At 48.2% G+C, this 24456-nt stretch overlaps 1 protein-coding gene across 50 annotated transcripts in view; it reads right to left on the bottom strand.

Moving 5' to 3' along the window:
- Window positions 1–24456, bottom strand: part of Jakmip3 (janus kinase and microtubule interacting protein 3) — a 127951-nt gene that overhangs the window by 98177 nt on the left and 5318 nt on the right. For 26 of the 50 annotated variants that reach the window (XM_063269557.1, XM_063269555.1, XM_063269605.1 and 23 more), the window contains exon 2: window positions 970–24258. The exons of 13 other annotated variants lie outside the window; for them this stretch is intronic. The gene's annotated coding sequence lies outside the window, so the exon portion shown is untranslated. The remainder of the gene's footprint in view (window positions 1–969; window positions 24259–24456) is intronic. 11 more of the 50 variants (XM_063269581.1, XM_063269575.1, XM_063269566.1 and 8 more) reach the window with 5 other exon arrangements.

Raw genomic sequence — 24456 nt, 5'->3', positions numbered from 1 at the left:
TTAGCCTTTTCCTGTTATCTAGGGGATGAGGACAGCGTGCTGGTACTCATCTATTCAAAGGCTGCAATCCAGGAGGTTTTGCATCTCCAACTTTGATCTTGGATTCAAATGAGGAAGACTGACCTATTTGCAACATCTTCTCTATTAGCAAACCAACATCAGAATGACTGGTGATGGCCTGTAAAAGTAGCCGGTGTGTGCAGGTTCCTGACTTTTCAGATGCCTCATGGTATCAGTAGAATAACTTAGCTATTGCCAGTTACCTGCAATCTTTCCACTGTGGCCCTGCCAGCCCCAGTCAACACTGGGTTTTCTCTGAGCAACTGGAGAAACTGAGGCACACCATAATGATCACGGCTCCTTTCTAGGATATCAGAAGAATATCTCTTGATATAAACTGCTACTTTCCCTCGTGTCCTACTTAGAAGTGATTCTTAACTAAGTTTTAAGAGAAGACACCCTGGAATCAGAGGGCAGGCAGAAGATGAGGACTGAAGCCAAAACCACTCAAAGAAACAAAGGCAAGCCAATCCATCACCCCATTCATCGAGGAATGGAAAGGCAGTGGAGGCTCCCAGGCTGTGCCCAGAGTTTCCAGAGACTCTGCTCATGGGATTTTTGTCACCATGGAACCAAAGTTGCCACCCAGATCCTCCACCCCATCCCAGCTGCCAGGGACAAGGCTCTGCTTGTACAGTCAATCAAATAAGACAGCCATGTTTTAAAGGAGCGTTATATGAGAAGCAGGCCCCAGCCACCCCCCAAGTACATGCATGAATGTGCATATAAAAGCTTCCTCCTCTACATGGTCACTGCATACTCGGGATACCACAAACTGCTAACTTTTAGCACATGTATGTGCATGCTAAATACAGCAGAGAACTCAAACAGAATAAAACCTAGAGAGGCAAGCTTTACCCTGGATGGAAAAATAACAAAGTCTTTGCTGTACTCAGAACACATACTTACATTCTCAAACCTCGGGTTCTGCTCTTTGCCCAGCTCTCATTTAGATGCTGTGGCTCTCTCTGTTTGCCGGGGTTCTGCAAATCAGCTCTGAAGCTTCTATGACTCAGCAAAGAAGTCCGCTTTTATTTTTCAGATGGAATTTACCACGCTGTGATTACATCCAGGGGGAGGAACCATTTCTTCAGCTGTTTCTAGGCAGAACCCTGCAGCCAGCATGGCTGGAGCTCTCCCCAAAGGCAGAGGTTTCTCTTGGCACCCTAGGCTCACTCACTGGATGTGGAGGCCCAGAGTTCAGGATAACAACTGGGGAGGCTCCAGCACTGTACTGCCCCCGGGGATCCTGACTGCTCTGAGCTATACAGCCAATGCTGGCTTTTGAGAGGATCTAGACAGGTCCTCACATAAACGGGAGGGTGAGGAGTGGAGGGCAGAGCTGGACAGCTCCCACTCCAGCCGTTCTCTATCACAAGCTGCCTCTGTGTACATCCTGCTCCTCTCTTCCTCTGGGACACTGAATCCCCATAGGGATTTTATGTCACTGTAAGGTCACTCGCGTGATGTGTTTCCACTAAGAAGGGTATTTTCATTCTGAAGGACACATAGGTAAACACTGAATAACAAAAGTGGAAGAGCGTACTCAAGCTCAGCACTACAGTCTAAGTGACTCAGCTCACCCTGAAAAAACAGCTCCTTAGAAAGTGCGGGATCGGACTGGAGAGATGGCCCAGTGGTTAAGAGCACTGACTGCTCTTCCAGAGGTCCTGAGTTCAATTCCCAGCAACTATATAGTGGCTCACAACCATGGCAACGGGATCTGATGCCCTCTTCTGGTGTGTCTGAGGACAGTGACAATGTACTCACATAAAATAAATAAAAAAGAAAAGTGGGGGCGGGGGGTCCTTCTGAGTTCCCCCTCCAGTAGGAGGGCACTGTGGCTCCATCTGGTTTGGTTGAACTAGGGAAGAAACAAAGTAACCCTGGCTGCCCTGCCAGGTCTTAAGCACCAGGAAAAGAACTGTGGCTATGACTGAGTCTTGGTCCAGTTTAGATATGAGAATCCAGGCCTGGCTCTATGGAGCTAACCAGGGAGACACTGCATCCCCACTTTGCTCCCACCAGCCTCTTCTAGTCAGGCCCCAAAGTCATGTCCCTAAAACAGCAGGCATTGTACTCCACAGAGAAGACTGATGTGGTAGAACATAGCATACTGAGACAGGAGGCCTGATAGCTGCTGTCCGCCTGGGTCTGGAGGTTATAATCTGTTGGGAAAAATGAGCAGTTTGTGGCCACAGTAGTAATGCTCTGAGCAGATGCTGTCCCACACTCCTTCTTGTCCCATCTCACCCGCTAGTCATGGCAACCCCACAGCTGATCGCTACTGTTTCTGGCCTTCCACAGCTGAGGGAACTTAGGTCAAGCCACCTGCCCTCAACCTCACAACCAACCAGTGGGTCGCCAGGATGGGGAAACTGAGGTCAGGATCTCAACCACCCCCTGTGCTGTAGCACGAGGTAGACCATGAAGCTAGAACATCAACAGAGTGGGGCTATCCTGAATCCCAGCGTCCACTCAGGATGGCCTCTTCCCTCCCTGTCAGGGGCTGGCAACTATTATAATGTCCACAGGTTTTGCTTTATTTTACAATCCACTCAGTTACACCCTGAGCCATGCAGTGCTGTAAGAACTAAATACGACTCATCTGAAGAGGATTATAGCAGCGTTTCCAATAGTGCAAGAGCAGGAAACCGGAAGCAAACTGAAGATCCAACAGTGGAAAAAGAATTCACCCCAACAGCAAAAGGCGAACTAGTGTATAAATGGTACCATTGACAAGTGCCTGTCTGAGCTCCCAGCCCACCAGTGAGACAGAAACTGCTTACACTGCTGCTGTTTTTAAAAGGGCTCTACATGTATACAGATACCCACCACACGGTGGATCCCAGGCTCCAGTCCTGGTATGCTGAGAAAGAAAAAAAGTATGCAAAGTGTGTGTGTCTGTGTGTGTATGTTTGTGTGTGTTTGTGCATGTGTTTGTGTGTGTGTTTGTGTATGTATGTGTGTATGTGTGTGTTTGTGTGTGCACGCACTCATGCATGCACATAGGTGTACGTGTGTGTGTGTGTGTGTGTGTGTGTGTGTGTGTGTGCGCATATGTGCTTGCAAGAGTACATGAGTACCTTAGCATGGACTCCTCACATCAGTCACATAACACTCACAGACAAATAAAAAGTAAGGGCTGTGGGCACAGCTCAGAACAAGCCCTAACCCAAGTCTGATCCCCGAAACCCACATTTTAAAAAAAAATCAGAACACGCATATACTTAGAGGCTTTACCTCTAAGTGACAAGGTAGGTGACACTTTGCATTCCGTATTTCTGAATTGCATGCATTTTTAAGACAATGAATATGTATTATCAGTCAGAGGAGTCTGGTTTTTATTGTAAAACAAACATATGCAAATGTGTTGAGTAGATGTATTCATTTGTCACTGCGAAAATTCGAAAATTCGTTCCCCAAAGGCTGTCCTTACCTGGGCCTCAGAGAAGGACTGCATCCTTCTGGAGTCCCCAGGCTGAGTGGGAGTAGAGGGGGCAGGGTCTGCCACACTAAGGCACAACCCTTCAGTAGCAGCTAGCTGATTTAAAGGATGTATGTTTCCTAACTATAAAAACAAAATCTACTCATTGCTCAAAGAGGAGGCGGAGATGGATGGATCGCTATGATTTTGAAATCAGCCTGGACTACAAAGTAAGGTCCAGGACAGCCAGGGTTAAACAGTGTGACCCTAACTTTAAAAAAATTCTTTGGGGGCTGGGGAGACAGTCCGCCATCAAGAGCATGCACTCTGATTGCAGAGAACCTGGTTTCCATTTCCAGTACCCATGCTAGGCACAGACACACACATAATTTAAAAATAAATCTATTCATTGTCGAGAATTTGGAAAATAAAGGAGAAAATAATAAAGCAAACAAACAAAAACCCCAGCAATCCTTTCTGGGGCTCCTGCACAACCCTTTCCAACTGTTACATCCAGGGCTCAGCCTCCAGGATGGCCCAGCTCCCTGGTCAACAGACTAACAGGGGTGGACCCTGAGGCTACAGTCTCAGGCCTGAACTTCAAATAACAGGGCTACTCGAGTCACAGCACCTGGGCAAATGTGCCCCCTTAGGGAATCTCGTGTCATCTTTCTGGTCACCCAGTGGCCCTGGATTGACCTCCGCCAGGTCGCCCTCATCTTCCCTTCCCTTTAGGGGTCACTGTCACCTGTTCTCCTTAGAACTTGGGTTACTCAGTGATCCCCACACCCAGCCACCTGCCACCTCACCCGGCAACCCAGTTCCATACATTCTCCCCCCACTGGTCTCTCAGAGTCTGTCCTCCCCACAAGTCCGTTCTTCCTTCTATTTCAGCTCCTGACTCCTACCCACTAATCAGCTGAGTGGACTCCTGGCCGCTGCCTCTCTGGCACTTCACAGCCCCATCACCTGTCTAAGCTACCACCAAGTCAGCATCGGCCAGGAGCCTCTCTGGTGGGGCTCCTGTGTCCCATCCCTGCTCACACCTTGCACACACTTGCTGGTGACTGAGACCTCCTTTCACTCTCTCATGGCTTTGTACTTTCACTCCACGAGTCTATATTCATGACCATCCCGTTACTGCTTCACGAGTCATGGAGCACAGCATAAGTGACATCACACTCTGCAGAGCCTGTGCCCAGCATCGTGCTCTTGACGTCTGTCCACACTGGGGTGGGCAGATCTTCATTCATCTTCACTGGATCCCCACGGATATAAAACAATATCGTATCACTGAATTTCCCACCTCCTCTCTACTGGTGAGGAGTTTCCATTTTCGTATTATGATAAATGGCGCTACCATGAAACTCTGGTGTGAATCTCACACCCACCTGCTCAGGTGTCTCTGAAGCAGGCCCCCAGGTGGGAGGGAGGGGTGTCTACCTAAGGGAAACAGGATTCTTGACTTTGCTAAACATGGAAGTCTCCCGAGAGGTGGCCAGTTGTGGTAAACTGCTTCCTCCCCATGCCTGGCTGCCCCCCACACTGGCTGCACTGACTCAATATGATTTGCTTTCCCTAATGACCAGCGAGAACCATGTTAGCTGTTCTTGCTGGCTGCTCGGGCCTCTGTGTGCATGGCTCGCAGGGTCCCTTCCTGCACCCTCTTTCTCTCTGGGAGTAATTGTCCTTCGATGCCTTGAATGAGGCTTTCTTGGCTATTAACTCTTGCTGGTGAAATTGTCACTGTTTTTTTTTTTTCTTTCATTTTTTAGATTGTCTTCTCTCTACAGGGACCTTAAACATTTCATTCACCCTTTCTTCTGTATTTTATGATGTTTATTATATTTGTTGCTTAAGAAATCTTACTTTGTAAAGTAAAAAGTCTTCTTTAGGAGGTTGGTTTTTTGTTTGTTTGTTTGTTCTTGGTTTCCTGAGGCAAGGTTTCTCTGTGTGGCACTGGCTGTCATGGACCTCACTCTGCTCCCTCTGTAGACCAGGCTGGCCTTGAACTCACAGAGATCTGCCTGCCTCTACCTCCCGAGTGCTTGGGTTAAAAACCTGTACCTCCATAGCCTGCCCTCTAGGAATTCTTTGGAAGGATTTTCAGTTCTGATTTCCACCTGTGGTCTTCCCATGTCTGCTAGCCTGGTGACTCTTACTTGGCTGTAACCACCTCACAACGTGCTGGCCTCTGTCACTGGCATGGCCACCAGTGTTACCTCTCTAATGCTGGACAAGGGTCTGGAGTCTGGAAAGCTCCTGTCCTCTGCCTTCCTATTCAGACTTAATGTCTGAGCCAACGCGCCACGTTCAGTGAAGTCCTGTTTGGACTTTGGGACTGTCCTGAGGTTAAAGGGTCACTGGAAAGAAATCGTGACATTGCCTTCTTGTATGTGATTTGGTCTAGATTTCACAAGGCCCTGGGTTTGATCCTTAGCAATACACACACGCATACACACACATACACACACACACACACACACACACACACACACACACGCACATGCACACAAGCTGTTTTTGTTGTCTTAGTTTCTTTTCATGTTTCTGTGACTAAAAATCTGACAAAAGCGACTTGAGGGAGAAAGTGCGCATTCTGGCTCTCAGTTCAAGGGTGCAGTTTATTACCGTGAGGAGTTTGGTGCACTTTGTCACGTCACATCCACCATCCGCCACAGGGAACAATGAATGCATGCATGGCTCTCTCTCTGTTCTCCATTCACTCCAGGATCTCCACCCCAGCAATGTTCACAGTGGGCAGATCTTCCCACCTCAATGAGGCTAAACCATCCACATGCATGCCCAGAGGCCCAGCCCCTGGGTAATTCTGGGATTCTGTCAAACTGACAATTAACGATAACCACCCTATCAGTGGAGCTGTATAATTTTATCCGAAAGGTTGTGCCTGACTTCAGATGCAAGTAACCAGGTGCCTAACATTTGAGAACCATATGGAAGACACGTACTGTTTTTCATCATAAGTAGCAAGAAGGTGGTGCAGAGACTGCCAGCTACTGTGGCTGGTTTAAATGTCAGCTTGCTACGAATTAGAGTCACCTGAGTAGGGATCCTGACCTGAATAACTGTCCCAACTGTCTCCATTGGGGTGGGAAACCCAGCCTGATTGTGGATGGCACCTCTGGTAGCAGTCCAGTGGAAAAAATGTATCAAAAGAAGGGTCACCCTCCCTGTTGCCATCTCGGCCCCACTCTTGCTCCTTCCTGAGTAGATTTGCCCTGTTGCTGCTATCACCAGGTCCCTCCCTGTGGACAAAGCCAGACTTTCCAAGCTTCCATCATGGATTAGGAGACAGCCAATCCTCAGGAACCTTTCAGGCTCCGGACACCAGACTGGAACTAGGGAACCTGCCTTATAGACTGAGTAGCTAGCAGTTGTTACCCAGTGAGAGGCAGCTACTGTGTGGCTGTTGAGGCAGTCAAGCCTCATGGAATAAATAACTAAAGGCTTCTCAGCAACTCAGGGGTAATTTAGCTGCTCTCATTTTAAAGATTTATTTATTTGTTTTATGTAGATGAGTACACTGTAGCTGTCTTCAGACACACCAGAAGAGGGCATCGGATCCCATTACAGATAATTGTGAGCCACCATGTGGTTGCTGGGAATTGAACTCAGGACCTCTGGAAGAGCAGTCGGGTGCTCTTAACTGCTGAGCCATCTCTCCAGCCCCTGTTATTATCATTTTAGAGCTGGAATTAATAAACTCTCTATACATACAACATATGCATATATATGCCATTGGCTCTGTTCTTCTAGAGAACCCTCACTAAAATGCCAGTGGTCCTTCTGATATTGGCTTTGGACTAGAAAGTTGATAAACTAATAAAAAGCTCTGAAAGTTTGTTCCATATACATGCATGTCTTCTGCATAGATGATATCATGTATGGATGATGTCGGGGTTTTTTTTTTTTTCCTTCCCAATTCTACTTTTGATTTTCCTACCTATGCTGGGGTTTGTTACCTTGGAGAAGTAACAGTAATACTTGAGAACACTAAGGGAGCCTCTTCCTGTTCAGACTTGAGAAATTCCCAATGGTCTCCCCTGGAGCACCATGTTGGCTGCAGGAGCCACTGGGCTCCTTTCATTGGGTTCGAGAGCCCACCCGCATTCCGAATTTGCTAAAGGTTTGTGTTTTGTCACCACGAATGGATGCTGCCATTTACAGAATTCTCCTTTTATATCTATTAGAGCCTTTATGTTGTTTTCGTCATGCCCCTCCAGGGGAACCTCAGATCTGTGGCTCACTGTCCCTGCTGACCAGGGTACCATGCAGACGCACCTCACCATTGCCTCTACAATGGAAAGTTTCAAGGCAAGCCTCGAGGGTGGGGAAGGAAAGACCTGGCTTTTCATGGTCTCCCTAAAATGCTTCCACACAGAGCTGATGGTGACAGGTACGTTTTTCTTGGGGCTTAGTGGAAGTTTTTAATCTGATCTCATATCAGGTAGCTGGAGGGGGTGGGGGTGAGCACTAACTAAGCAGGGTCTAAGTTGCAGCTTCCTACAGTAGAGTTTGCCTCCCAGTCCTGCCTATGAATGGTAAGAAAATGCACATGGGTTAGAAAGGGAGATGTGCCACTGGACCCAGCAGCTACAGCTGTGGCTCTTGGGCTTTTAGTCCAGGGTTCCTATTTCTGAGGCCTAAACCGGCCTCTCCCTTTCTCTCTTCCTTGTCTATCTCTCCATCTCTTCCTCTGGAACCTGGGGTAGAGCCAATTCCAGAGGCATGTAAGCCCAGCATCATAAGAGTTGGTGAAGGAGCATGTAGCGGGAGTTCAGTGATTCTATTTATTTCTTAAAGTAGCGTCTGTACTCTGACCCTCCCAGCACCCCTCAAGGTTGAAGTAAGTTTTTTCTCTGGCTGCCCGACTACGGAGGGTCGCTGTAGCTGATGACTGTGGTGGGTGGCTGTGTAGCCTGGGTAGCTCAGGCCAACACTCTAATTTGTCCCCACCTCCACTGTGAGTGGATAGGGCCTCTGCAACAGTCTGTGACGCTTGCAAACTAACAGCTGCCAGATTCTCCTGAGGGCCCTCAGAGCCCTGCATTGTAGAGCTAATGGCTTCAGTGTGGCACTTGAGGCTGGGGCATTCTCGGGCTGGCTTAGTGTCACCTGTCATTGTGGAGGTGGAAATCGGAAGACAAGAATAATGAGCCTGGTCCTGACCTCTGCTTTTATACATGGTTGGGGTTGCCTCCTCACCGTGGCCATGGTCACACTGTTAAGTATGCAGCAATAGGTGGATGCTGGAGATGTCAGAGTCCCTTCCCACATCCACAGAAACACAGCAAAGCTTGGCTTCTATAAAAGCAATACTATCCTCAGCTAGAAAACAAAAAGCCGGTGGCAGCACAGCCAGTGCCACCATTTGCACTATAGCGATGTCCCCACCCTGCCTGCCAGACACTGGCAACAGAGGGGATGGCACGGGGCCTCCCAGAAAAGAAGCGAAGTTTAGAAGGGAAGAAAGCTTTTTTTTTCATACCTGCAAAACCCAAAGAAAGTTCCAGTACGGGTGTGTAGCTGACACTGCTTTGGCATCACTGTGACTGACTGCCCAGGGTTAGACAAGTCAGCAGCCGCCATCTATCGGAACCACCTTGGGAGCTGTGCTGAGGGATGGATACCACAAGCCTGGAAGGGGTGGCCAGTGAATCACAACTGGGACTCTGAAACCTAAGGTAAGCATTGTCAATAGTGCCATCCACCCAGAAGAGTGTGATCTCCTACCCCTGATGCAGCTCTTCCCATGGCACTGTGTGACAGGTGAGAATACACACACACACGCACGCACGCATGCATGCATGCACGCACGCACACGCACATGCACAAAGTCACTGACCAATCTCCCATACTAGCTAGGCTCCAAGGCCTGGGCTGGGTCCACTCCGGAGACAGTGGCACTCACAGGTTCTGGGGAAGCACCAATAGGGTACCATGCATACTCATCTCTAGGAGCCTTGAGACCTGAGCAGTGCCCAGGAGAGATGTGGGCCAGCACACACTCATAGGAAGGAGGGCTAAGGATCCCACAAAACAGCAATCTGGCCCTGAGAACGGTTGATGGCAGGTCCTCTCTCTGACTTGCACTCAGTGTGCGAAGTGAACACAGCACCATTATGCTCACTGCTAATTGGCATATGTCATGCGGGCCATAGCAGAGAATGCACAGCATTCATGCTGGCGGAGCAGGGAAGAGGATGGTGCCGCTTTCACGTGGGTTAATATGGGGCACAGCTGCTGCCTTCAGCCAGAGCACCCAGCACTGAGGGCCCCACATCCCTGCCACATTGGAAGGGAGAAGGTAACTTTCCGTGGGGCTGTAGAGAGGCAAAGCTTTTAGGCCGTGAGCATGACTGCTGGTCTCTTGGCTTTGGCTGTAAGCTGGGTTCACCTGTGTGCTCTGCACCGGTCTCAGCCAGAGGTCCTGATACCAACCGAAAGGCTGTGTATGTTCTCAACACCCTCTGTCCAAGCATGGCCTGGCAGAGTGCTTGGCCATGTATTCCTGCACACTCCGGGTGCTAGCTTTGCTGCTACCACAGGCTGTGGCCCAGGACCTTCTCCGCCCTCTAGAAGCAGTTTCCTTCACGAAATGCACACATAAGCAATGTCCTGCCAGCAAGGTCAGGAGGGGGCATTCTGCACTCCCCTTCCCTTTCTGAGGATGGCAACTGTGAGCTTTAGTCCACATGCTTTTGGTGCTGGGGGATGACAGCCAAAACGCAGCCAATCACAGGAGCCAGATAACAGTAATCCGCACACACACACCCTGTGGATGGTCCTACCCTCCCTCCCTGAAGTGGTCACCCCTATCACTGATCCCTTCCTAAAACAGACCTGGTCTCAAATCCCAATGAGGAGGAGGAGAAGAATGTGATTGAACACAAGCTGACAGCCTGTGCCTGGGGTCAGGGTCTGGTGGTAGAAATCCCCAAAATATGATTCTGGGAGCTAAAGAAGGAGCCTGAAATACAGAGTTGGGAGTCTAGATGGGAGTCTAGAACCCAGGGTAGGGCATCTGGAATCCACAATGGGAAACTGGAGTCTGGAAACCATAGTGGGAATCTAGAACCCTGGGTGAGAACCTGGAACCCACGGTGGGAGTCTGGAACCCAGGAAAAAGAGTCTGGAATTCAAGGAGGATGACTGGAACATGGCAGGGTAGTTTGGAACCCACAGTGAGAGTCTGGAACCCCTGGTGGGAATCTGGACCCCACAGAAGGAAGCCTTAACCCAGGGCAAAGAGTCTGAATCCCGGGCTGGGAGTCTGGAACTCACAGTGGAGTTTGCAACCCAGGATGACAGTCTGGAATCCAGGGTGGGAGTCTGGATGATGGGAGAGCCAATCTCCGAGGAATTACATCACCTATGTGGAATAGTCACGAGCACACCCTGATCTCCTCCTCTCTACTGATAGGCCTGCAGCTACCCCTCACAGAGACTGTATCAGGGGAGAGAAGCACGGAACTTCTGAGGATGTTAGATATAGAGTTCAAGATGACAGTGACCACAAGATATATCAAATGCCATCAAGGGTTCCTGGGGAGAGTGGGTTGAGTTCCTCTGGGTAGTGGATGAAGCCAGTGTGGTACAGCTGTTTCCTCCAGACTTTACTGTCATAACCACCAGCATCTTGCAACAGAGTAGCTATGATGACCTCCTCCAGGTTTTGTGGAATTGTGCCCATTATGTTCTCTCCTGGAAGGAGGGAAGAGGGTCTCAAGACTCACAAGGCCTTTCTGAGATCCATAAGTAGTTTCTAAACTTCCCAAAGATGCCGATTGTCAATATGTAAAAACCAATCAGTTGACTGAGAAACTTACAGAAGTGTAGCTGCCTGTAAGTCACCCAAGGGACTTCCCAATGGTAAATCCCCCATGCTCCATAAGTAACCCAAACTCACTAACCTGGGCTTAGATTGAACCCTTTCCTTGTTTGGTTGATGGCCTATCTTTCTTGGGGGGAATAGATTTCTTTTTAGCACCTCCCCAAGAAAAGCCACAAAACACTCAGCCTCCCAGATGTAGAGCTGGGAGAGAGGCCCTGTATCTGCAGAGCCTCCACACAGGGCTCCTTCTCTGAGAAGTCAGAGGAAGCACACAGGTCTCCACATTCTGGCTGAGCCACCAGGGAGAATCTCTTTGCTCCAGGACAAGGCCCAGAAATGAGTTTCAGAGGCTAAGAAGGTCAGGGAGCAGCCACATCAATGTCTCCCAGTATACTTGGAAGACCTGGAACCAGTCATGGTAGGGTCAGGAGCAGGAGAAACTCTCTGTGCTCCAGTGACAGCTGCCATGCCTGATATAGGTCTTCACTGCTCAGACCAGGAGAGCCCAGGCCAGCTGTTCCACCAGTCACCTAGCAACCACCTCCTTTTCAAACTCCAATGGCAAAGACAACAGCTTCTTTCCATATAGGAGAGGCATCAGTCATCCCTCCTCCCCCTGGACTTATCTAAGGTTGTGAAGACCCCCCCGGTTCCACCCACGGTGGACTCACAGAGATCTAAGCAGACTTCAGTCATGTCGGGGATCTTGTAGGATGCGTGTAGAATGGAGCTTTGCTAGTTACGCCTGTGGGCTATGGGTAGGGAAGAGCTCTATAGTTCAGAGGCCTGCGAGAGCAGTTCACAGCAGGAATCTAGTCCCTTTCTGCACCAAGTCCACAGTCTTGGCATGACACATTCAGAGCAGATCACAAATGCAAACAGACCTGGTACAGAAGAGCAGCACCCAAGGTAGATCAAGAACGAGAGGCCACTAAGGGCATAGGTGACAGGAGAATCCACGCAAGAGGCACCATAGCTGAAAGAATGATGAAGAGAAACAAGTTTCTGGTGACTGGTGAGATAGCTCAGAGGGCAATCATAAGAATCTACCAATCATAAGAATCTGACTTCAGTCCCGGGACTCAGATGTTAGAAGGAAAGAAACCGACTCCCATGGTGTCCTCTAACCTGCACACATGCTGTACTCCACACAAAAATAAATGAATGTAATTTTAAAGATTTATTTATTTTATATATATGAGTACACTGTAGCTGTCTTCAAACACACCAGAAGAGGACATAAGATCCCATTAGAGATGGTTGTGAGATAGATGTGGTTGCTGGGAATTGAACTCAGTACCTCTGGAAGAGCAGTCAGTGCTCTTAACCACTGAGCCATTGCTCCAGCCCCATAAATGTAATTTTAAATGCTGTTAATGATTTATTGAACTTTATGTTAGGTGCACTGGCGTGAAGGCATCGGATCCCCTCGAACTGGAGTTATAGACAGTTGCGAGCTGCCATATGGGTGCTGGGAATTGAACCTGGGTCCTTTGAAAGAGCAGACAGTGCTCTTAACCACTGGGTCATCACTCCAGCCTCTTTTTTTAAGTGCTTAAGAAGAAAACCAAATGGTGTGTTATAGGAAGATGGCCTGGGTACACAAGGCCAGGGACTAAGTCCTTAACCTCCTTAGGAAACGCTTGTGAGCGTATGCTGTATGCTGGGCTTTGGTTGCCTTTATACAAAGATGCCCAGGGATGTAGGAGACGCACTCCAAAACTGCAATGGGAAGAGGGCATGCATCCCTGCCTACCCTGTGGGAAACTCTCTGCCCTGTACTAGTCCCCCAGCCCTAAACCAGTCCTGTGGGAAGCTCCCCCCCGATCCAGCCACCTAACTAACCCAGTCCAAGCTCAACCCCTGGACAGAAGCCCCTCTGCTCTCTGCAGTCCCTACTTCCACATGCTTTGTGGTCTCCTCACTTGCAAGCCTCAGAGGGTCTGCTACCTATGTCCACCTGCTGGGGACACTCATCTGCTACTGACTCTATATGCATGCTGTGACCAAGTCCCTGAACCTCCATAAATTCCCCTTGGGTGCTAAATTCAGTGTGGACGATGCAGGCATTAAGAGATGTCTGCCCACGTCACAATCTGTGGCCACAGGAACTAAAGGAGCCACTGTAACACCCTGAAGAGGCAGCTCGCCTTCGGGGCAACAAGGAAAACTTCCACTCTCATTCATAAGTGTTGATAAACTATGCTGTGAGTTCCACTTGCAACAGCAGTCCACTACGATGAGCCCTGTTTACCTGACATACCTAGCAACCCAGACAGCAGCAGGCAGAGTCTGATTTGAGGCTTTAAAGTGTTGAGTCTAAGGAAGAACTGCTTTGTTCTTTCAAAGCTTTTATGGCCCACTCATCATTACTGTGAGGACAGAGCATGCAGGCCAGGCAAGGCAGGCAGTTCAGTGCCTTTATACTCAGGAGCAAGGATGTTTTGCAAGCACTGAAAGCCCGTGACAGGGTCAGGAAGATCCACACCACCCACATCCTTCTAAAGAGCCTGATACCCCTTCTCCACCTGTGAGACTCACCTCTGGGACTTCCCTCAATGCCAAGGTTATTAGACATGTGCATCTCTAAGGCTTTTATCCTGCTTGTGGACAACTTGTAAGCAGTAAGCTACAAGAGCATCAGAGACACGCTGTATTTACTACTTCCAGGCATCTGACTCTGGGCACCTTCCTTACCCACCCTCATAGGCTGAGCTGGGGAAAAGGTCAAGGTGTTGAGAAGGCAGGACTTGGCAAGGCAAGAGGAGGTGCCCAAATCCCACTAACCACTGGGGACAGGACCAGGCTGTGCCCAGATTTTAGTCTATAGAGCCAGACTTTGATCCATGAACACCACTGTGTCTTGAATGAATATTCTCCAAAGATAAAGTTTGAAAGTCTGGAAAGTGGTAGAACCTTTAAGAGTTAGGTCCTAGCAGAGGGTGCTAGGTTAGAGGGTGTGCATCGAAGGGGACACCAGAACTGCAGTTATTGACCACCACTAGATGAGCGGCCTCCTGTGCTATGCTGTGCAAGGCTGTGACTCTGGAAGTTAGTCACGGCCTCTACGATCCTGAACCAAACAAACCTTCCTTCTTTGTAAGCTGAATATCATAGGAACAGAAACCTCACCCAAACATAATGACAAGTTTGTAGCCAATGCTGATAAGAGCAGACAGACAGACAGACAGACAGGCAGGCAAACAGGCAGACGGGGTAGCACCAGTGCCCAGGTAGACCAGGGTCAACAACACTGAAAATTCATTTGGAATAACATGGTTTCCTGTCAAATTCCAGTGCACAGGTGGGGCTAAAACTTCTCAGGGTCTTTGAACCAGATAAGGAAATTGGGGTTTGACACCCACATGTAGAGAAGACTGATTATTGGCATGAAGTTGTACAACCTTTGATGGGAGAGGGGTCAAAACCAGGACACCAATGCTAAGCTCCTGCTGACAAAGTCCCCACGTTCAAACAAATGGTTTAAGATGTCAATCAGAGAGAAGCAGGAAGGTCAGGCAGGGACAAACACATGCGGGCAGGCATTAATTAAAGCTGAGGCTTGAGGCAGTCTCCATGCCCCGATCCTGCCAGCTGGCTCTGCTGGCACATGGACCATGGTTCTGCTTTGCCACCATCTCTTTTTCCTCCTCTAGGTTCCATGGCAGTTGCCAGGCAACCTGGGAAAGCTGACTGGCACCTAGCACCCTCTACTGCTGGGGCAGGAAGGTGGTACCTTAATTCCTCACATCACATCTCAAATGCCGGTGATGCTCACTCTACACAAGGCAACAAGGCACAAATTCATGTGCTTTGTGTCACTCAGGGAAGATGTTCATCATGGGTACTGTGTCAGCCCACTTCATACCTGCTCCAGCCTCTCTAAGGCTGTCTGTGAGGATGCTGAGAAGAGTCTGAGGCCTTTGGTGGTGAGCCGGTTTTGCTGCTAACCAAGAACCAAAGGCCTCAGTTGGGTGTGGTGGCACACACCTTTAATCCCAGCACTTGGGCGACAGAGGCAGGTGGATCTCTGTGAGTTCGAGGCCAGCCTGGTCTACAAAGAGAGTTCCAGGACAGCCAGGGCTACAAAGAGAAACCCTGTCTTGAAAAACAAAAACAAAACAAAGAACTAAAGAACTCAGGTGAAAGTCTTGCTCAAGCCCAACTTTCACAGCTGTTGAAGAGCTCATGGGGAGACAGAAGGAATAGCCTGAGTGCCAGTGGCTAGCTCTAGAACCGTCAGCTGAGAGGCAGGAATAGAAGGATCCCAAGGCTTGCTGGTCAGTCAATTTAGTGAAATCAGTGAGCTCCAGAGATCCTACCACAAAAAGTATTGTTTTATTTTTCTCAAGACATGGTTTCTTTGTTTAGCACTGGTAGTCCTAGAACTCACTCTGTAGACCAGGATGGCTTTGAACTCAGAGAACTGCCTGCTTCTGCCCGAGTGGTGTGATTAAAAGTGCACACCACCACTACCATGCCCTGGCCTCAAAAAGTAAAGATGAATATTTAGGAAGATACTGATATCAACCTCCACATGCATGTGCATATGAGCGCGTGCATGTGCACGCGCGCGCGCGCGCGCGCGCGCGCACACACACACACACACACACACACACACACACACCTATCCTATGGTTCAGCAGTTCTACTCTGAGGAATTGCCCCCAAAATACTTAAGTGTCCACAGACTTGTACAAGAATGGTCAGACCATGCCTGAGACAACCCCCCTAGCCTGGCACAACAGGACCTAGGCAGGGAACAAGTCTGAGCCAACCTCCCAGTCTGGTGCCATGGGGTCCAGGTGGAGAGATGCCCACCTCCTGCTCCCCCTCTGACACCATGGGGCCTGGGTGGATGGGCCATGCACTTCACCTGGGCAACACATAGAGCTGTCCATGCTGGTGTGGGAGGGCATGAGTCTGTCCCTTGCAGATTGCAGTACTGGATGAGCTGGCCAGCCAGGGCATTGCTGGAGAGCCTGCCCTTGTGGTGTGGGTGCAGGAGATCAGGCAGGCTGACCAGCTCAGCTACCAGATCCAGGGCTTTGATTTGGTTCACCCCAATATCTACTCCATCTATGACCTGCTATAGCATATGAAGAGGCCAGTCCTGCAGATCCAAAGCTGCAGGATCTCCATGACACAGGACACCAGGGTATCTTAGAGGAGTCCCCATGAGGATCAAGTATTGATAGTGTAGCAGAACTAAGAGGCCTTGAACCAGACCAATGACCGTTGGAATAAGTATTTACAAGTGAAGATGTGTGGACAAAAGGATATACTGGGGGACACATTGTGACACACTGCAACTTCCACAAGACTTTTTTTTTTCTTTTGTGGAGAGAGAGGTTGCAAGGGTGGAGGGCTAGTACAACAGAATGGGAAGATGATTGGGATTGGGGTGCATGATGTGAAATTCATAAAGAATCAGTAAAAAGTTAAACAAAAAGAACTTTCTTTCATCACGGAAGATCTAACTTCCCTAACCAACTCCCTAAACCATACAACTAATTTCACCACCTTAAAAGGTCTTCACAGATCTACACCCTTGATCTTCACAGATCTACACTTAAAGACAGAAAATACCAAAACTGCCAAGCAAATGAAAGTAAAAGGGAAACGGAGCAGACCCCAGCCTGTATCACTCCTGCTGCTTGCCCTCTCCAACCGTGGGCCCTCCAGGCAAGCAAAGGCAGGCCCAGAACACACTCCAGAAACAGACAGGAGAGGAAGGAGCTAGCACACAGCCCAGGCAAGTGAGAGCCACCAGCCAGAGGAAACTGGGCAGGGCAGTTGCCGGCCAGGTCACAGCAGGGATCTCAAAGAACACAGAAGGCCCCTTTTGGGAAAAGAGCAGACAGGCAGACTTATGACTTAAAGACAGGTAAAGGTAGGGGTGGGGATGTAGTTCTGCAGCAGAGTGCTTTATGTAGCCAGTTTGAAGTCCTAGGTTCAATCCTCGGAGCCACCCATAAAAATCTAAGCTCTGGGATGGTACCTCTGTGCCATTGGACTTGCCTGAAGAGGCAATGGTTGCTAGGCATAGTGTCCACAGCTATAGTCCTGATACTGAGAAAGCTGAGGTCAGTGAACAAGCAAACTCAGAGCAAGTCTGGACTACACAGAGAGGAAGGAAAGGGGGAGAAGGATGATCTATGGAAGAAGGAGAGAGAAAAGGAGGAGAAAGCTGTCATTCAAGTGTCTGGATTCCATCAACCTGATAGAATGTGCCACTCAGCAGTCTTGTACAGGAAAGCCAAGAAAACCAACAACAAAAAACAAGACACCAACAAAAGCAAAGCAAAAGAAAACAAAACAAAACAAAACAAAACAAATGAAAAACCAACCTGCACATGGTTCAAACACCTATAATCCCAGTTCTCTGCAGGTAGAGGCAGGAGGATCAGTAGTTCAAGGCCAGCCTCAGCTATACAATGAGTTCAAGGCCTACTTGGACCACATGGGATCCTGCCACAAGAAGTAAAACAAGAAATACCACAAAGCAAAATGGAGAGAGAGAGAGAGAGAGAGAGAGAGAGAGAGAGAGAGAGAGAGAGAGAGAATGGGGAGGGGGAAAGAAGAAGAAGACAAAGAAGATGAAGAAGAAGAAGAGGAAGAGGAGGAGGAGGTGGTGGTGGTGGTAGGGAAGGAGGGGGAAGAAGAAACATCAAAAATACCTTAAAATGAGAAATTAATTTTGAAATGCTCAGGGAGAATAGACTCAAATGATTTAATAAGAAGCATTGAAGGGGGCTGGAGAGATGGCTCAGAGGTTAAGAGCACTGCCTGCTCTTCCAGAGGTCCTGAGTTCAATTCCCATCAACCACATGGTGGCTCACAACCATCTGTAATGGGATATGGTGCCCTCTTCAGGCCTGCAGGCATATATGCAGGCAGAAAGCTGTATGATATATACACAATAAATAATTTAAAAAATAAAAAGAAGCATTGAAGAATCAATAAGCCAGGTAATCTTAAAAAATAAAATGACATAAAGAAAACAGTAAAAGGCCTAGGTGTGGTAGCATGTTTCTAATCTCATCACTTGGAAAGTAGAGGCAGGAGGATTTCTCTGACTTCAAAGCAAGCCTAGTCAATACAGTGAGCTCCAGGCCAGTCAGGGCTATGTGTAGAGACCCTGACAAAGGGGAAGAGAAGAGAAGAGAGAGCAGAGGAGAGGACAGGAGAGGAGAGGAGAGCAGAGGAGAGGAGAGAAGAGACAAGAACAAAAGAGAGTAAAGAAAAGTATGAATAGGAGCCAGCACATGGCTCATGCTCTTAATCTTCAGCCACCTGAGTGGACTGTGCAGACTCATGGTAAGTTCAAGGTCGGGGTGGGATACACAGTGAATTCCAAGCCACCCTGGGCTACAGAATGAGACCATGTCTCAAGAAAGGAAAAGAGAAGAGGAGAAAAGAGGACAGGAAACAGAGACTGAGGCAAAAACAGACAAAGGGGCCAAAAAGCAGATAAGAACAGAATAGCAAAACAAAGATCATATTTAAAGCTATAACCGGGAAGACTGGAGACCGTCTCCGTGGTTAAGAGCACTGGTTGCCCTTCCAGAGGGCGCGGTTTATTACAGCACCCACACAGAGAGTCAGGCTTTCTTTAACTCCAGTTCCAGGGGATCCAACACCCTCTCCTGGCCTTCTTGGACACTGCACACACATGCTGCACTGACATATATATAGCCAAAATATCCAAAAAACAAACAAACAAACAAACAATAAATAAATAAATAAATAAATAAAATATAAAGCTATAACAAGAAAGCTTCCCATGTAGATTTTAAAACCACCTGAATTTCAAAGGACTCACCAGGTCCCTTGAGAACTAAATCCAGTTTATTGGCTTCAACACATATCTACTAAAACTATGAGACATCAAAGCTAAAGAAACAAAATCCTCAAGGCTTTCAGGCAAAAAAGATCAATAAAGTTCCAGAAGCAAGAGCAAACAGCAGGCATCAAGCTTGGGACACAGAGCTGGTACAGTGAGTGCATGTCTGTTATCCCAGCACTAAGGGAGGCTAAGGCACTGGGTTCTTAGTTCAAGGCCAGCCTGGGCTACAGAGTGAGACCCTCTCTCCTGTCCCAGTGTCTTAGTTAGGGTTTTATCGTGAGGAGACACCATGACTACAGCAACACTTAAAAAGGAAAAGATTTAATTGGGGTTGGCTTACAGTTCAAAGGCTTAGTTCACTATTGTCATGGCAGAATGCATGGCAGCATGCAGGCAGACGTGATGCTGGAGAGGTAGCGCAGAGTTCCACGTCTGCACCAGCAGGCAATAGAAAAAGAACTGTGAGCCACTCGGCCTAGTTTTGAGCTCATGAGACCTCAAAGCCCACCCCCCTAGCAACATATTTCCTCCAGTAAAGTCACGCCTACTCCACAAGACCACACCTCCTAATAGGGCCACTCCCTATGGGCCAAGCACTCAAACACATGGGAATACGAGGGCCATTCCTGTTCAAACCGCTACACCCGGGCTCATGGGAAGCTTGCAGAGGCCTCCCTGTCTCTGAAAGCTGAAGCTAGAGACATTTGTAGAGCTAAGTAAAGGTTGTTGTCGCTGGAATTTAGCCTTGGCGTAAAGTAACTACCTGGGTCCATCGCCCAGGAGTGGGAACCACCTTTCCTCATCACTCCACTTAATGGATGCGAATGGGAGGAAGGGGCTAGCAGCCTTGGGAGCTCCCCATCAGAACCCACGAGATGCAAGTGTCGACATTTCCGGTGAGCAGGAGAAGCTGGGAGGATTGTACTGGCTCAGTGTGACATTGACCAACTAGCAAAGGGAAGCTCCCGTTACTGAGCACTTCTCACAGGGTGGGGGCACTGGTGCTGGGAACAGCCGGATGACCACACTTTGCATCCAGTGTCTCTGCTGAGGGCTTCTAGTCCCAGATCACACCCTCCTTCAGATGGTGACACACCAGATAAAACTCAACTAGCAAACCTCTCCAAGTAACATCAGTGGCTTTCCAACCTCAAAGCCATGGGAAACAGGAAGGCTGAGTCAGGGGACATACCACCGGTACAACGTGGGGACCAGGATGGGACTCTGGGTCAGAAAATAAGTAAGGTTTCTATTCCATTTTCATTAATTATTTAATTGTGTAAAAGTCTCACTATGTAGCCCTGACTGGAGCCATGCTGGCCTCAAACTCACAGAAATCTTGCCTCTGCCTCCTGAGTACCAGGACTAAAGGCCAGGCTGATAGTTCCGTTTTAATATCCTGCTTCTGATAAACATGGGTTGTTCACACAAGATGGTGACCATAGGGAACCAGGTGAAGGGTGAACAGAACTCAGATGAGTTTTGTAGATTTTCTGTAAATCTAAAATTGAGGCATGAATGTAGAAGGGGACTGTGAGAGGGGAGGAGGAGGTCTAAAGGGAGGGAAGGTAGGGAGAGGAACCGGTAAGAGAGTAAAACACAAAAGCAGAAGAGGGGTGAACCTGAGAGGGAGGGGACTGGCAAAAGGGAGAGGGAAGGGGCAAATAAGAATGAAACATGGCTGTGTGGAAATGAGATAACGAAACCCATTTCTTTGTATGCTAACCAGAACATAAGTATATTTTAACTCTGTATGAAGAAGCCACAGTGTAACTCATTGTTTTGTATGCTAATCTAAAATATTTGACTGAAAAAATAAATAATTAGGATCAGCAAGATCAAGCCTGAGGAACTGAGTTCAAGTCCTACCACCTCCATGATAGAAGAAGAGAACTGTCTCCTGCAAATTATCCTTCAGCTTACACACACACACACACACACACACATTCACACACGCACGCATACACACACACATTCACACACACACTCACACACATTCACACACGCACACATACACACACATATTCATACACACATATACATACACACACATTCACACACATTCACACATATACAACACATATACACATGCACACACAGACACACAAACATTCACATACACACATACACACATATTCATACACACATATACATGCATACACACACATTCACACACATGCACACATACATACATGCATACACACACATACACACATACATACACACAGACACACACAAACATACACACATACACACACACACACAAATAAATACATGTTTAAAAAAAAAGGACCAAAACAAAATTGGGCAAAAATAAAATTTTGCCTTTTAGGAAAAGAATATGAAGCCATGCAGATGTGCTGTAGCCTTTAATCCCAGCACTCGGGTAACAGAGGAAAGAGAAGGAGGAGGAGGAGGAACATCAAGAGTCGGAACCGGGCAGCTGCCTGTGTCCATCAGCAGGTGAGTGGGTGAAAGGGGGACACAGCTACAATGGGACAAACGCTACTCAGCAATGAGGAAAGAACTATCATCTCAGATCAAAGTGGGTCAGCCCGGAAACCCAGCGCTCCTGAAAGAGCCCAGACACAAAGGCACAGCCCGGTGGGTCTGTTCCTGTGAAGTGCACAGGTTGAGCTAATGTGCTGAGGAAAGAGAGACAGACACCTCTTCCTGTCAGGGCTGCAGGGCTGGGGAGGGCTTTGGGGATGGGGATTCTCTGGCATGTGCCAGGACTGAGGTATGTGTTAGGTGTGCACGTGATTGCACACCCCCAAGAGGAAAGGTGGTCGCCGCCAAGAGATGCCACTGTGTAAAGTTTACTGCCCCCTAAAAAAACTAAAGATAAAGCTTAGTTTCATAAAGCACTATAAGTGCACTAATTTTTTCACTGACTTCGCTCACTACCCTCCAGGCTCCTCTAACAGGGGAAGATGCGGAAGGCCTGAACTACACCTACAGCCTTCCTTACCTGCGCCTGGGGGTGGGTGGGGGAAAGTCAAGTACCGTTCTTCTCAAAGAGCTTAAAATCTGCTGGAAGAGGCATATGTGTGTCCCCAAAAGATGTCAAGAAGAAGGACACCAGAGTACAGATGGCAGCAAGCATAGGGGTGGATGCTTACAGTCAGTGACCACTAGGGACATGCCAATCCAAGCCAGTGAGACACTGTCTTGCATCCACAGGATGGCGGGAATCCTCAGGATAAACAGAAAGCAAGTCTTCATGGGAACTGCGACCACTGGTGGGAGTGGAAACTGAGGCAGATACCACGGAAACAGCACGGCAGTACATCAAACAGAAGGCTGTATGATTGCAGGCTCCACTCTGGGTGGATTGGGTTTGGGGGTTGTCTTTTGTTTTAGTTTTTGTTTTTTAAGATCTCAGGGCTGGGTGTGGTGGTGCACGCCTTTAATCCCAGCACTTGGGAAGCAGAGGCAGGCAGGTATCTGTGAGTTTGAGGCCATAGAGAGCTCCAGGCCAACCAGGGCTACATAGTCACACCTTGTTTCAAAATGAATAGATAGATGATAGATAGATAGATAGATAGATAGATAGATAGATAGATAGATAGATAGATAGATATAGATGATAGTCATGCAACTGTGTTTAGAGTAGACTCTGAATATAGACAGAATTAAAACAGTCTTAGCTATTGCCATAGCCACATCCACAGCGACACTGTACACAAGCTAAAATGTGGAGAGACACACACATACGCGTGCTGAAGGATAAACACAAACAGATTATGGTCCTCCTCAGCCTTAAAGGCTGGAGAGATGGCTTATTGGTTAAGAGCCCTTGCTGTTCTCCCAAGGATACTAGTTCAAATCCCAGCACCCATGTCAGGCAAATCACAACTGTTGGCAACCCCAGCTCCAGGGAGTCTGATGCTCTGTTCTGGCCCCACTAACACCAGAGACATGCACACATGAGTAAAAATAAATTATTTTTTTAATTAAAAAGAAGACAGAAGGGGATGCCATCACCTCCCAGTGCACCATGGATGAGTCTTGAAGAAGTGATGTTTGTTGAGATAAGCAGTCACGAGAAGGTCCACACTACAGCTTCACTTCTGTCCCCAGAGTGGGCGGATCCGAGGTGATGGGAGCCTGGGAGGTCAAGGGGGATTTGGTCTCTAAGGAGGATAAAGTTTCAGAGTTTTAAAAAAGATTTCTACTACTTCTTAATTTTATGGGTTTGTGTGTCTGCACGTGCAGGTTTCTACAGAAGTCAGGAGACAGTGTCCTATCTCCTGGAGCTGGATTACAGGCACTTACAAGATGGCCAACGTGGGTGTTGGGAACTGTACTCGGGTCCCTGGTGACAATGATGCTTTATTCTACTAAAGGTTGCCAGCCTGCCACGGTCCAACAGTCCACAAGCCTCCCCAACCTGGTAGAACTTTTGTTTACAAAGGTCTCCATGGATACAGTCACCATCTGCCTTAGAATAGAGACCAATTGCTATTCCTCCCCTGCTGTGCTTGATAGCCCCTTTTGGGTGGTGGAACACCCCTTTATCAAAAAGAAATCACCTTATCCCTTAGTGCGACATCGGGATTATTCTGTTTCTTACACTTAAGAGCAGAAAGGGCTCTTAACTGTGCAGCTTTCTTCAGCCCCTGAACTTTAGGTTTGCAAGACCAAAATAGATCTAGAGGTGGGTGACAGCCGTGACAGTTTCGTAAAAGTGTAAATGTACTTAATACTACAGAACTGTACTCTGCTAAGAGGCCCAGGTGCTGAATTTTATAACGTGCATACTTTGCCACAGTTAAAACACACACAGCCTACAAATTCACCCCCACCCCTCTTTAAGCCTATCATGCAATGGAATCCCTGGGGAGTGTGGGAGATAGCAGCTTCCTCTGTCTCCAGAAAGGCCTTATGACTTGTCCTGGGTAGCCCTACCTGCCCTGTCCCTGCCCTCAGGGAGAGTCAGGGCTCATGCTAAGATAAAGGTAGGCAGGAGTGCAGAAGGGGGAATCTTGAATCTCACTTCCACTTGTGTTTGCTTCCTGGCGTACATCCAACATGTTCTTCTCCTCTTAGGTTTTAATTCAAATGCTACAGAAAAACAAAACAAAACAAAAACAGAAACAGAAGATCTTTAGCCGTGGAACACACAGGATCCCAAGCCCTGGAGTTTCAGCCTGCTAGTTTCAGTTAGAGGGTTCCCTAACTCAGGCTTCCTAGTGATTCTTTAACACTTCACCCTGAACTGCTGAGGGCACAGGCGTCGCCAATGTCCGGTGGACATGGCAA

The sequence above is a fragment of the Rattus norvegicus genome, chromosome 1, assembly GCF_036323735.1.
Source record: "Rattus norvegicus strain BN/NHsdMcwi chromosome 1, GRCr8, whole genome shotgun sequence".
Taxonomy (NCBI): domain Eukaryota; kingdom Metazoa; phylum Chordata; class Mammalia; order Rodentia; family Muridae; genus Rattus; species Rattus norvegicus.
The sequence above is the reverse complement of the archived record's forward strand: the minus strand, read 5'-3'. Positions and strand labels throughout refer to the sequence as shown.